The following is a 13093-nucleotide window of genomic DNA, read 5'->3' on the forward strand; positions in this document are numbered from 1 at the left end:
CTCAAACACAGAGATATAGGGGAGGTAATGACAGAGGTGATTTGAGTCTAGGTGAGTTCAATAATCGCTGATGCGAGTGACGGAGAAAGGCAGGTGTGCTTACTGATGGTGGCAGGAGTGGGTAATGATAGGGAGCCTGAAGCCTGGCACCTTCCACACGCCAGGGAGGGAGAGCGGGAGCAGGCGTGAAAGAACACCTCATTCTATTCCCTGCAGCAGCAGTAATTGTCGGTTTGTACGCATGTGCTGACGCTGTTCTTGTCTTGGTCTTTGTTAATTTCCTGATTAAATGTTGACTCTCTGTACCTGCTTTTCATCTCCGGCGTCGGTCCTTGCATGTTCTAAAACGTTTGACCGGTAGTGTAGCTCAAAAACAAATAACAAGTGGAAATTACAAGTTAATTTAGTTTTAAAGACTGATTAACACAACACAAAAAAAAATTGTATTTATATTGCAGTAAATTAGACTAAATTACTCACTCAAAATGTACATACATGGAGTGTACAAATCATTAAGAACATACCCCTCCTTTGCACTCAGAACAGCCTCAATTCATTGGGACATAGATTCTACAAGGTGTCGAAAGCATTCCACGGGGATGCTGGCACATTTTTTACTCCAATGCTTCACACAGTTGTGTCAAGTTGTGTTGATGTCCTTTGGGTGGTGGACCATTCTTGATACTGAAGGGGTTAAACCAAAGCCTCACCCCTTTTAGAGGGTTAATAAGTTGTGTTATGATAAAATGTGTGTGTGTTAACACCTGTTTTGAGTGTTTTGCCCTTCAGACAGTATCAGAAGAAGGAATCCGCCTACGTTCATACATACTCCTCCTGTCTGGGCCCCACCTGGCTATCTGAGGTTCTGAGAATACGACTGGTTTTCTGAGAACACAAGGCTGCCGCAGGCCTAATGAAAACAGCCACCTGTCAGAAGATGCTTGGACTCGTTCACCTTGTTATGACCCTATACTTGTGATGAAAGGTCAAGTTTCAGTCAAACCCACTATGGAGCTCTTAATTGCTGACAAGATGGCTGGAGGTTAGATTTATTAAAATGTTGTTGCCAGGGAAAATCACACAAGGAGGAATGGGAGAGGCTATATGAGTTACAGGATGTTTTTGACATTTTGCAGAACCTGGGTAGAGCTATCATATACTGTACCAACTTCTGCCTACAATTTTATTACTAAAGGATCATTTTAATACTTAAACAAAGAGTCTGTGTTTCCATTACTAATGTACAGTTGAAGTCGGAAGTTTATATTACTTAGGTTGGAGTCATTAAAACTTGTTTTTCAACCACTCCATAAATTTCTTGTTAACAACGCAGCTGTCATACCGCTCAGGAAGGAGACGCGTTCTGTCTCCTAGAGATGATTGTACTTTGGTGCGAAAAGTGCAAATCAATCCCAGAACAACAGCAAAGGACCTTGTGAAGATGCTGGAGGAAACAGGTACAAAATTATCTATGGTATGGTATATGTAAACTTCCGACCTTAACTGTAACTATTAAACACACACTTGAAGTCAGAAGTTTACATGCACCTTAGCCAAATACATTTAAACTCCGTTTTTCACAATTCCTGACATTTTAATCATCTTAAAAATTCCCATTCTTAGGTCAGTTAGGATCACCACTTATTTTAAGAATGTGAAAGGTCAGAATAGTAGAGAATGATTTATTTCAGCTTTTGTTTCTTTCATCACATTCCCAGTGGGTCAGAATTCTACATACACTTAATTAGTATTTGGTAGCATTGCCTTTTATATTGTTTTACTTGGGACAAACATTTTGGGTAGCCTTCCACAAGCTTCCCAAGATAAGTTGGGTGAATGTTGTCCCATTCCTCCTGACAGAGCTGTTGAAACTGAGTCAGGTTTGTAAGGCCTAAGTAAATGCTGTAATTCAACATGTTATTGTGCGTATAGTACCAGAGTTAGAGGCAAGGAGGATTTGATTCCTATGAAAAGTTCTACAAATAGGACTACTTCACTGTTAGTCACCCTCTTCTTTTTGGTTGAAGTTTGTTTGAACAGTGTAAAACAATCAGAATGGAGAAATCCCCAATTAAACCACTTAGAATTATGTGGTATGTTGCCATCTTAGGGTCATGCACTACTCAGAAAATTCAGAAAATGTCATCAAATATAAAATAAAATATTGTGATGTGACATTTTGACCATATCGCCCAGCCCTAGTAGCGTAACAATGAGTAATTCCAATACAGTTTAACTGTACTATCAGAATAATTACACCGTTACGTAAAGTGTTATCAAGCATCATGATTTTTATTAAATACATTATATTATGCCTTTCTGCCCCAGAAATCAAATTGCTTCAGCCTGGATTAAACAATATTAAAGGCAATGCTACCAATTAGGTTAAATTAGATTGTCTTTGACGTCAGTTATAGCATTATTAATTCGTAACATGAAACAGTGTATTGATTTTGCTGCGCTATTGGAGTTAGCGACACATTGAGTTTTTGAATGCGTATGATTGGCTGTGGGAGTTACTGTAGTTACTGTCTCGTCACAGATGGCTTCTCGACACTGAGGATGAGCTCAGTGATATCCAGGCTGACTCTGTTCCTCCTGAGGTCCATGATTGGCTGGCCTCCACCTTCACCAGGAAGTTGGCCGTGTCACGGCAGCGGCGGCCGGAGGAGAAGCCGCGGTTTCGCAGTATCATCCACGCCGTCCAGGCTGCCATCTTTATGGAGAGGTACAGGATTTTCTTATTCAAAAAAGGAGAGTGGAATTCCAGATAACAATTTATTTTAACAATCTTTAATAAACTATTTATTTATAAGGCATTTCAAACAGTTTTTTGCACGCTATTTATCAATCATTACTCACACATTTTGAAATGTTAGTAATCTAGTTACTCACACATTTACATAACATTTTCAGTAATGCTTTAAACAAAGTGAATCTTATGAAGGCTTCGTAAGAACTTCATAAAGGCTTCATAAGCACTACATAAATGTGTCACAAATCATCTGTAACCATATGTCATGCTCTATAAACGGTTCATAAATGTGGCAGAACTGTGTGACATAACCACCAATGTCATATGATACAAGGCATTTATGTACGTATTATAATAATAATACATTTTATTTTAAGAGCTTTTCACGACAGCCAATGTCACTTTACATATGGTTCACATTAAAAGCACCAGGATAAAAATGGAAAAAAAATCACACGTTAAAATAAGTGAGTATATAAAAGTACACTAAACGTAATGACAGACGAGCCATGGAGAACACTTAATGATGACAGACTAAACAAGAAAGTCAGAAGACAGAAGATAAAAGCTAACACAGAGAATATTAATGTGTGAATGGTTTGTGAGGTTCTGACATGGAGAGAGAGGGAGTTCCAGAGTTGGGGAGCTGCACTTCTAAAAGCCCTGTCTCTCATGCCTGGTGCGAGGGATTGTGAGGAGGCCAGTGTCAGGGGAGCACAGTCAATAGTTAGGAGTGTAGGGGTGCAGGAGGTCAGTAAAGTTCAATATGTTGCCACCAGTCCATTGAGTGGTTTGTAGCTGAGCATGAGCAACTTTAATATGATCTTGTATTGAACTGGGAGCCAGTGTAGTTTGATGAGGGTGGGGATGATGTAGTCCCAATGTCTGGTGTGTGTGAGGACTTGTGCAGCTGAATTTTGGATATGTTGAAGTCCAGGTGTGATAATACAAAGGTATGAATGAGGGTTTCAGCACGGGGTCAGTGAGAGAGGGTCTGAGTCATGAGATATTTTTGAGGTGGAAGAAGGCTGACAGTGATTTTCTGGATGTGGGATTCAAATGACACCAAGGTTCCTGACTGTGGAGTTGGAGTTGGAGTGGATGGTGCAACCGTTGATTGTCATGTTGACCCAGTTTCTTGTTGAGGGAGTTGGGGCCTATGAACATGATTGTTCATCCAAGTTTTCACTTCACTAAGACAGTGAACAACAGAAGGGGGTAGCAGAGTGTAGTTGGGTTTTGTGTGGATGTAGATTATAAATGACTGAAAGTTTCGGACTTTAAAGTATGTACAGCATCTTGTGATATAGAGTCTAAATGGGCATGTTATGAATGACTGAAACTGTCTCACTTCAAATGAAATATTACAGAACCCCATTTGAAGTGTTAATAATTAGGTTATAAAAGTTCTGCCAATTTATGATCCACGGGATACTGTACCGTGTGAGGGGTATTCAGATGGGTTGATGGCCCCGCAAAGCTTGCGTTTGTTTTTGTGTACAATACCAGACAAAAGTTGACACACCTACTCATTCCAGGGTTTTTCTTTATTTTTTTTTACTATTTTCTACATTGTAGAATAAGACATTAAAACTATGAAATAACACATAACAGAGATCATGCTCATTGAGAGACTGCCAAGAGTGTGCAAATCTGTTATCAGGGCAGGGTGGCTACTTTGAAGAATCTCAAATATAAAATATATTTGGATTTGTTCAGCATTTTGGTTACTACATGATAGTAAAAATAAAGAAAAACCATGAAATGAGTAGGTGTGTCCAAACTTTTGACTGGTACTGTATGTGTCAGAGCCAAGATTATTTGGAGTAGTCCTAAAGGAGACTACCTAGCCGCCAGGTATTCCTCTTCTGTTCCAATGCTGGAGATCAGGGCTCGATTATAACATGTTACAATGGTGCCAACATTCTGTGGCTGATCATGCTTTTCCAATAGTCTTGAAGGAGATCCCACACATGCTGAGCACTTGTTGACTGCTTTTCCTTCACTCTGTGGCCCGACTCATCCCAAACCATCTCAATTTGGTTGAGGTCGGGGGATTGTGGAGGCCAGGTCATCTGATGCAGCACTCCATCACTCTCCTACTTGGTAAAATAGCCCTTACACAGCAGTGTGGAGGTGTGTTGGGTCATTGTCCCACTAAGCCCAAACCAGATGGGTTGGCGTATTTCTGCAGAATGATGTTGTAGCCATGTTGGTTAGGGATAGGGGGCAGTATTTTCACATCCGGATGAAAAGCGTGCCCAAAGTAAACTGCCTGTTACTCAGGCACAGAAGCTAGGATATGCATATAATTGGTAGATTTGGATTGAAAACTCTAAAGTTTCTAAAACTGTTAAAATAATGCTCTAAGTATAACATAACTGATTTGGCAGACGAAACCCCAAGGACAAACCATTCAGGGAAAATAAAATTGAGGTCATAGTATTTCCCAATAGTTTTCTATGGGAAGCACTATTTAATAGGAACCTGTTTGCAGTTCCTATGGCTTCCACTAGATGTCAACAGTCTTTAGAAATTGTTCGATATTTTTATTTTGCAAAATGAGGAAGTAGGGCTGTTCTTTGTAAGTGTCACTCCATGTGTACTCTACTGTTTGGTGCGCGTGAACTGGAACGCGCTTCATGTTGTTTTTATCTGGTATTGGAAACAGTTTATCCCATCTTAAATTTTTTTTTATCGATTATTTACGTTTTAGGATACCTGAGGTTGGATTATGAACGTTGTTTGAAATGTTTGGACCAAGTTTACAGGTAACTTATTAGATACTTTGTGGTCATGTTGGGCGAGTTGGATCCGATGTATTTCTGAATCAAACGAGCCAAATAAATTGACATTTTTGGGATATAAAGAAGGAATTTATCGAACAAAATTACTATTCATTGTGTCACTGAGACATTTGGGATTGCAAAAAGAAGATCTTCAAAGGTAAGGCATTTATTATATCATTATTTCTGACTTTTGTGTTGCCACCTGCCTGGTTGAAAATTATTTTCATGTGTTTGTATGCGGGGCGCTGTCCTCGGATAATAGCATGGTCTGCTTTCGCCGTAAAGCCTTTTTGAAATCTGACACTGCGGCTGGATTAAAAACCTGTTAACTTCTTGAAACTCCCCATCCCGGATCCGGGATCGTGACTAAAGCCTCAGGCTCATTAGCATAACGCAACGTTAACGATTTCTGAAAATCGCAAATAAAATGAAAATAATGCGCCTACTCTCAAGCTTAGCCTTTTCTTAACAACACTGTCATCTCAGATTTTCAAAATATGCTTTTGAACCATAGCAATTCACTAATTTGTGTAAGAGTATGCTAAGCTAGCTTAGCATTTTGAGTAGCATTTAGCACTCCAACACTTTCACAAAAACCAGATAACCAAATAAATAAAATCATTTACCTTTGAAGAGCTTCGGATGTTTTCAATGAGGAGACTCTCAGTTACATAGCAAATGTGCAGTTTTTCAAAAAAATATTATTTGTGTAGGACAAATCGCTCCGTTTTGTTCACGTTTGGCTATGAAAAAAACCTGTATACAGTTATAGCCTCAAGCTCATTAGCATAATGTAACGTTAACGATTTCTGAAAATCGCAAATAAAATGAAAATAATGCGCCTACTCTCAAGCTTAGCCTTTTCTTAACAACACTGTCATCTCAGATTTTCAAAATATGCTTTTGAACCATAGCAATTCACTAATTTGTGTATGCTAAGCTAGTTTAGCATTTTGAGTAGCATTTAGCACGCAACATTTTCACAAAAACCAGATAACCAAATAAATAAAATCATTTACCTTTGAAGAGCTTCGGATGTTTTCAATGAGGAGACTCTCAGTTACATACCAAATGTGCAGTTTTTCTGAAAGCGTCTTTGTGTAGGAGAAATCACTCCGTTTTGTACATCACGTTTGGCTACCGAAACGAACCGAAAATTCAGTCACCTACAACGTCAAACTTTTTCCGAATTAACTCCATAATATCGACCGAAACATGGCAAACGTTCTTTGGAATCAATCCTCAAGGTGTTTTTTCACATATCTCTTCATTGATATATCGTTCGTGGAAGCCTGCTTTCTTCTCTGAATTCTGTGGAAAAATACTTGCAGCTGACTTTTGCGCACCAATTTTGGCGCAGGACACCGGGTGGACACCTGGTAAATGTGGTCTCTTATGGTCAATCTTCCAATGATATGCCTACAAATACGTCACAATGCTGCAGACACCTTGGGGAAACGACAGAAAGGGCTGACTCACTCCTCTCGCATTCACAGCCATATAAGGAGACAATGGAAAACTGAGCCTCAAAAATCCTGCTCATTTCCTGGATGCCGTTTCATCTTGGTTTTGCCTGTAGCTCACGTTCTAGGGCACGCACAGAAAATATCTTTGCAGTTCTGGAAACGTCAGAGTGTTTTCTTTCCAAAGCTACCAATTATATGCATAGTCGAGCATCTTTTTGTGACAAAATATTGCGCTTAAAACGGGCACATCTTTTTATCCAAAAATGATATAGCGCCCCCAGAGTTTCAACAGGTTAAGATTTATTTTGATGTATTACACTTATTTTCGTGAATCTTGAATATTGATATATCTGTAGTTTGAATTTGGAGCTCTGCAATTTCACTGGATGTTGTCAAATCAATCACGCTAAAGGGATTGGCACACGAAGGGATCACTAACAGGTTTTAAGTGTGCCTTGAATTCCAAATAAATCACAGGAACTGTCACAAGCAAAGCACCCCCACACCATGACACCTCCTCCTCCATTCTTTACGGTGGGAAATGCTGAGATCATCCGTTCACTCTCACTGCGTCTCACAAAGACACGGAGGTTGGAACCAAAAACCTCCAATTTGGACTCCAGACCAAAGGACACATTTCCACCGGTCTCATGTCTATTGCTTGTGTTCTTTGGCACAAGCAAGTCTCTTCTTCTTATTGGTGTCCTTTATTCGTGGTTTCTATGCAGCAATCGACCATGAATGCCTGATTAACCTCAGTCTCCTCTGAACAGTTGATGTTGATTTGTGTCTGTTACTTGAACTCTATGAAGCATTTATTTGGGCTGCAAATTCTGAGACTGGTAACTCTAATGAACTTATCCAATGCAGCAGTGTTAACTCTGGATCGTCCATTCCTGTGGCGGTCCTCATGAGAGCCAGTTTCATCATAGCGCTTGATGGGTTTTGCGACTGCACTTTAAGAAATTGTAAAAGTTCTTGAAATGTTTAATATTGACTGAACTTCATGTCTTAAGGTAATGAAGAACTGTCGTTGCTCTTTGCTTATTTGAGCTTTTCTTGCCATAATATGTACTTGGTCTTTTACCAAATAGGGCTGTTTTCTGTACACTCCCCTACCTTCTCTACATTCCCCTACCACAAAACAACTGATTGGCTCCATCTCATTAAGAAGGAAATAAATTGCACAAATGATCTTTTAACAAGGCACACCTGTTAATTGAAATGCATTCCAGGTGACTACCTCATGAAGCTGGTTGAGAGAATGCCAAGAGTGTACAAAGCTGTCATCAAGGCAAAGGGTGGCTATTTGAAGAATCTCTAATATAAAATATATTTGTATTCGTTTAACATTTTTGTTGGTTACTGTATGATTCCATAAGTGTTATTTCATAGTTTTGATGTCTTCACTATTATTCTACAATGTAGAAAATAGTACAAATAAAGAAAATCCCTTGAATGAGTAGGTGTTCTAAAACTTTTCAAATCAAATCAAATTTTATTTGTCACATACACATGGTTAGCAGATGTTAATGCGAGTGTAGCGAAATGCTTGTGCTTCTAGTTCCGACAATGCAGTAATAACCAACAAGTAATCTAACCAACAATTACAAAACTACTGTCTTATACACAAGTGTAAGGGGATAAAGAATATATACATAAAGATGTATGAATGAGTGATGTACAGAGCAGCATAGGCAAGATACAGTAGATGGTATCGAGTACAGTATATACATATGAGATGAGTATGTAAACAAAGTGGCATAGTTAAAGTGGCGAGTGATACATGCATTACATAAAGATGCAGTAGATGATAGAGTACAGTATATACGTATACATATGAGATGAATAATGTAGGGTATGTAAACATTATATTAGGTAGCATTGTTTAAAGTGGCTAGTGACATATTTTACATCATTTCCCATCAATTCCCATTATTAAAGTGGCTGGAGTTGAGTCAGTGTGTTGGCAGCAGCCACTCAATGTTAGTGGTTGCTGTTTAACAGTCTGATGGCCTTGAGATAGAAGCTGTTTTTCAGTCTCTCGGTCCCAGCTTTGATGCACCTGTACTGGCCTTCTGGATGATAGCGGGGTGAACAGGCAGTGGCTCGGGTGGTTGTTGTCCTTGATGATCTTTATGGCCTTCCGGTAACATCGGGTGGTGTAGGTGTCCTGGAGGGCAGGCAGTTTGCCCCCGGTGATGCGTTGTGCAGACCTCACTACCCTCTGGAGAGCCTTACGGTTCTGGGCGGAGCAGTTGCCGTACCAGGCGGTGATACAGCCCGCCAGGATGCTCTCGATTGTGCATCTGTAGAAGTTTGTGAGTGCTTTTGGTGACAAGCCGAATTTCTTCAGCCTCCTGAGGTTGAAGAGGCGCTGCTGCGCCTTCTTCACGATGCTGTCTGTGTGGGTGGACCAATTCAGTTTGTCTGTGATGTGTATGCAGAGGAACTTAAAACTTACTACCCTCTCCACTACTGTTCCATCGATGTGGATAGGGGGGTGTTCCCTCTGCTGTTTCCTGAAGTCCACAATCATCTCCTTAGTTTTGTTGACGTTGAGTGTGAGGTTATTTTCCTGACACCACACTCCGAGGGCCCTCACATCCTCCCTGTAGGCCGTCTCGTCGTTGTTGGTAATCAAGCCTACCACTGTTGTGTCGTCCGCAAACTTGATGATTGAGTTGGAGGCGTGCGTGGCCACGCAGTCGTGGGTGAACAGGGAGTACAGGAGAGGGCTCAGAACGCACCCTTGTGGGGCCCCAGTGTTGAGGATCAGCGGGGTGGAGATGTTGTTGCCTACCCTCACCACCTGGGGGCGGCCCGTCAGGAAGTCCAGGACCCAGTTGCACAGGGCGGGGTCGAGACCCAGGGTCTCGAGCTTGATGAGGAGCTTGGAGGGTACTATGGTGTTAAATGCCGAGCTGTAGTCGATGAACAGCATTCTCACATAGGTATTCCTCTTGTCCATCTGGGTTAGGGCAGTGTGCAGTGTGGTTGAGATTGCATTGTCTGTGGACCTATTTGGGCGGTAAGCAAATTGGAGTGGGTCTAGGGTGTCAGGTAGGGTGGAGGTGATATGGTCCTTGACTTGTCTCTCAAAGCACTTCATGATGACGGAAGTGAGTGCTACGGGGCGGTAGTCGTTTAGCTCAGTTACCTTAGCTTTCTTGGGAACAGGAACAATGGTGGCCCTCTTGAAGCATGTGGGAACAGCAGACTGGTATAGGGATTGATTGAATATGTCCGTAAACACACCAGCCAGCTGGTTTGCGCATGCTCTGAGGGCGCGGCTGGGGATGCCGTCTGGGCCTGCAGCCTTGCGAGGGTTAACACGTTTAAATGTTTTACTCACCTCGGCTGCAGTGAAGGAGAGACCGGTAGTGTATGCTGGAGTCTTTCATCAAGGTACGTTTTGCCTGGTGTAATGTGACTACCATGACTGCACTTTAGCGCACATGTCATCCTGCAGCACAGCATTTTGGGGAAGGTTGGGGTCAGGTCCAGTATTGGCAGTGATCCCAAGAAGGAAAGAGGTTGGGCCATCCTCAAAATGTTTTAGAGTATGACACGACAGGTTGATAGATGCTTTGTTAAGCCTAAATGTATTATGATTTATAAAGCCCTGATTAAACAGTGCTTATATCACCCTTTAAAAAACACAAGTTTGTCATATTTGGCACAGTGGGTTATGTAAAATTTAACATTTGTGTGTATGTCAAGTAGTTATACCACATTTATGACCACTTCATAAAACATGACATACGGTTATAGATTATTTGTGAGACATTTATGTAGTGCTTAAGAAGCCTTTATGAGAGCATGATTTACAGCAGTCAAATGGCACCACATGCTAATCAATCATACCAAGAATAAGTGAAAGAAATAAGGAGTAATTCACAGCTATTTTACAAGACCATGGGCATCTTTTACTCTTTTTTTATATATATGAATATAAACGTACACTACCATTCAAAAGTTTGGGGTCACTTAGAAATATCCTTGTTTTTGAAAGAAAAGCACATATTTTGTCCATTAAAATAACATCAAATTGATCAGAAACACAGTGTAGACATGGTTAATGTTATAAATGACTATTGTAGCTGGAAGCGGCAGATTTTTTCTAAAATATCTAAATAGGCGTACAGAGGCAATTATCAGCAACCATCACTCCTGTATTCCAATGGCACGTTGTGTTAGCCAAAATCAAGTTTATCATTTTAAAAGGCTAATCGATCATTAGATAACCATTTTGCAATTATGCTAGCACAGTGGAAAACTGTGCTAACAAATACGTAACAAAAACACAGGGTTTAAACCCAAACAAACGAGTACCTTGACACACGTGCACAATGATTACCACACGGGACGAGACCCGTAATCATCTGCGCAATGCACAGGGGCACGAAAGACCACAACACACAGCACAGGTACTCACCACGTACCAATGGACATTGGAACAATAATCAACCCCCCAATAGAAACCAAAGGGCACACTTATAGAAGTACTAATCAGTGGGAATAGGGGACAGGTGTGCGTAATGAAAGCTCGGGAGGGATCCATGACACATACAGTGGTTTAGCAGATGTTATTGCGAGTGTAGCAAAATGCTTGTGTTTCTAGCAACGACAGTGCAGTAATATATAACAATTTCACAACTTAAACTCAATACACACAAATCTAAGTAAAGGAATGGAATTAAGAACATATAGAATTGAAGTTGGAAGTTTACATACACTTAAGTTGGAGTCATTAAAGCTCGCTTTTCAACCACTCCACATATTTCTTGTTAACAAACTATAGTTTTGGCAAATTGGTTAGGATATCTACTTTCTGCATGACCAAGTGATTTTTCCAACAATTGTTTACAGACAGATTATTTCAATTATCATTCACTGTATCACAATTACAGTTGGTCAGAGGTTAGCAAGTTGACTGTGCCTTTAAACAGCTTGGAAAATTACAGAAAATTATGTCATGGCTTTAGAAGCTTCTAATCGGCTAACTGACATAATTTGAGTCAATTGGAGGTGTACCTGTGGATGTATTTCAAGGCCTACCTTCATCATGGGAAAATCAAAAGAAATCAGCCAAGACCTCAGAAAAAAATGTAGACCTCCACAAATTTGGATCATCCTTGGGTGCAATTTCCAAACCCCTTGAAGGTACCACGTTCATCTGTACAAACAATAGTACAGAAGTATAAACACCTAGAGATGTATATGCTTTGGTGCAAAAAGTGCAAATCTATCCCAGAACAACAGCAAAGGACCTTGCGAAGATGCTGGAGGAAACAGGTACGAAGTATATCCACAGTAAAAAACGAGTCCTATATCGACATAAACTGAAAGGCTGCTCAGCAAGGAAGAAGACACTGCTCCAAAACTGCCATAAAAAAGCCAGACTACGGTTTGCAACTGCACATGGGGACAAAGATCATAGTTTTTGGAGAAATGTCCTCTGGTTTGATGAAACAAAAATAGAACAGTTTGGCCATAATGAACACGGTTATGTTTGGAGGAAAAAGGGGGATGCTTGCAAGCCAAAGAACACCATACCAACCATAAATTTATGTGGATATATTGAAGTAACATCTCAAGACATCAGTCTTGGTCGCAAATGGGTCTTCCAAATGTACAATGACCCCAAGCACACTTCCAAAGTTGTGTCAAAATGGCTTTAGGACAACAAAGTCAAGGTATTGGAGTGGCCATCACAAAGCCCCAACCTCAATCCTATAGAAAATGTGTGGGCAGAACTGAAAAAGCGTGTGTGATTAAGGAGGTCTACAAACCTGACTCAGTTACACCAGCTCTGTCAGGAGGAATGGGACAAAATTCAACCAACTTATTGTGGGAAGCTTGTGGAAGGCTACCTGAAACGTTTGACCCAAGTTCAACAATTTAAAGGCAATGCCACCAAATACTAATTGAGTGTATGTAAACTTTCGACCCACTGGGAATGTGATGAAAGAAATAAAAGCTGAAACATTCTCTCCACTATTCTGACATTTCACATTCTTAAAATAAAGTGGTGATCCTAACTGACCTAAAACAATGCATTTTACTAGGGTTAAATGTCA

The 13093-nt window shown here is 40.5% G+C and overlaps 1 pseudogene; it reads left to right on the plus strand.

Moving 5' to 3' along the window:
* Positions 1-13093, plus strand: part of LOC135541657 (dual specificity calcium/calmodulin-dependent 3',5'-cyclic nucleotide phosphodiesterase 1A-like) — a 32659-nt pseudogene that overhangs the window by 6524 nt on the left and 13042 nt on the right.

This window comes from Oncorhynchus masou, chromosome 6 (genome assembly GCF_036934945.1).
Source record: "Oncorhynchus masou masou isolate Uvic2021 chromosome 6, UVic_Omas_1.1, whole genome shotgun sequence".
Classification (NCBI taxonomy): domain Eukaryota; kingdom Metazoa; phylum Chordata; class Actinopteri; order Salmoniformes; family Salmonidae; genus Oncorhynchus; species Oncorhynchus masou.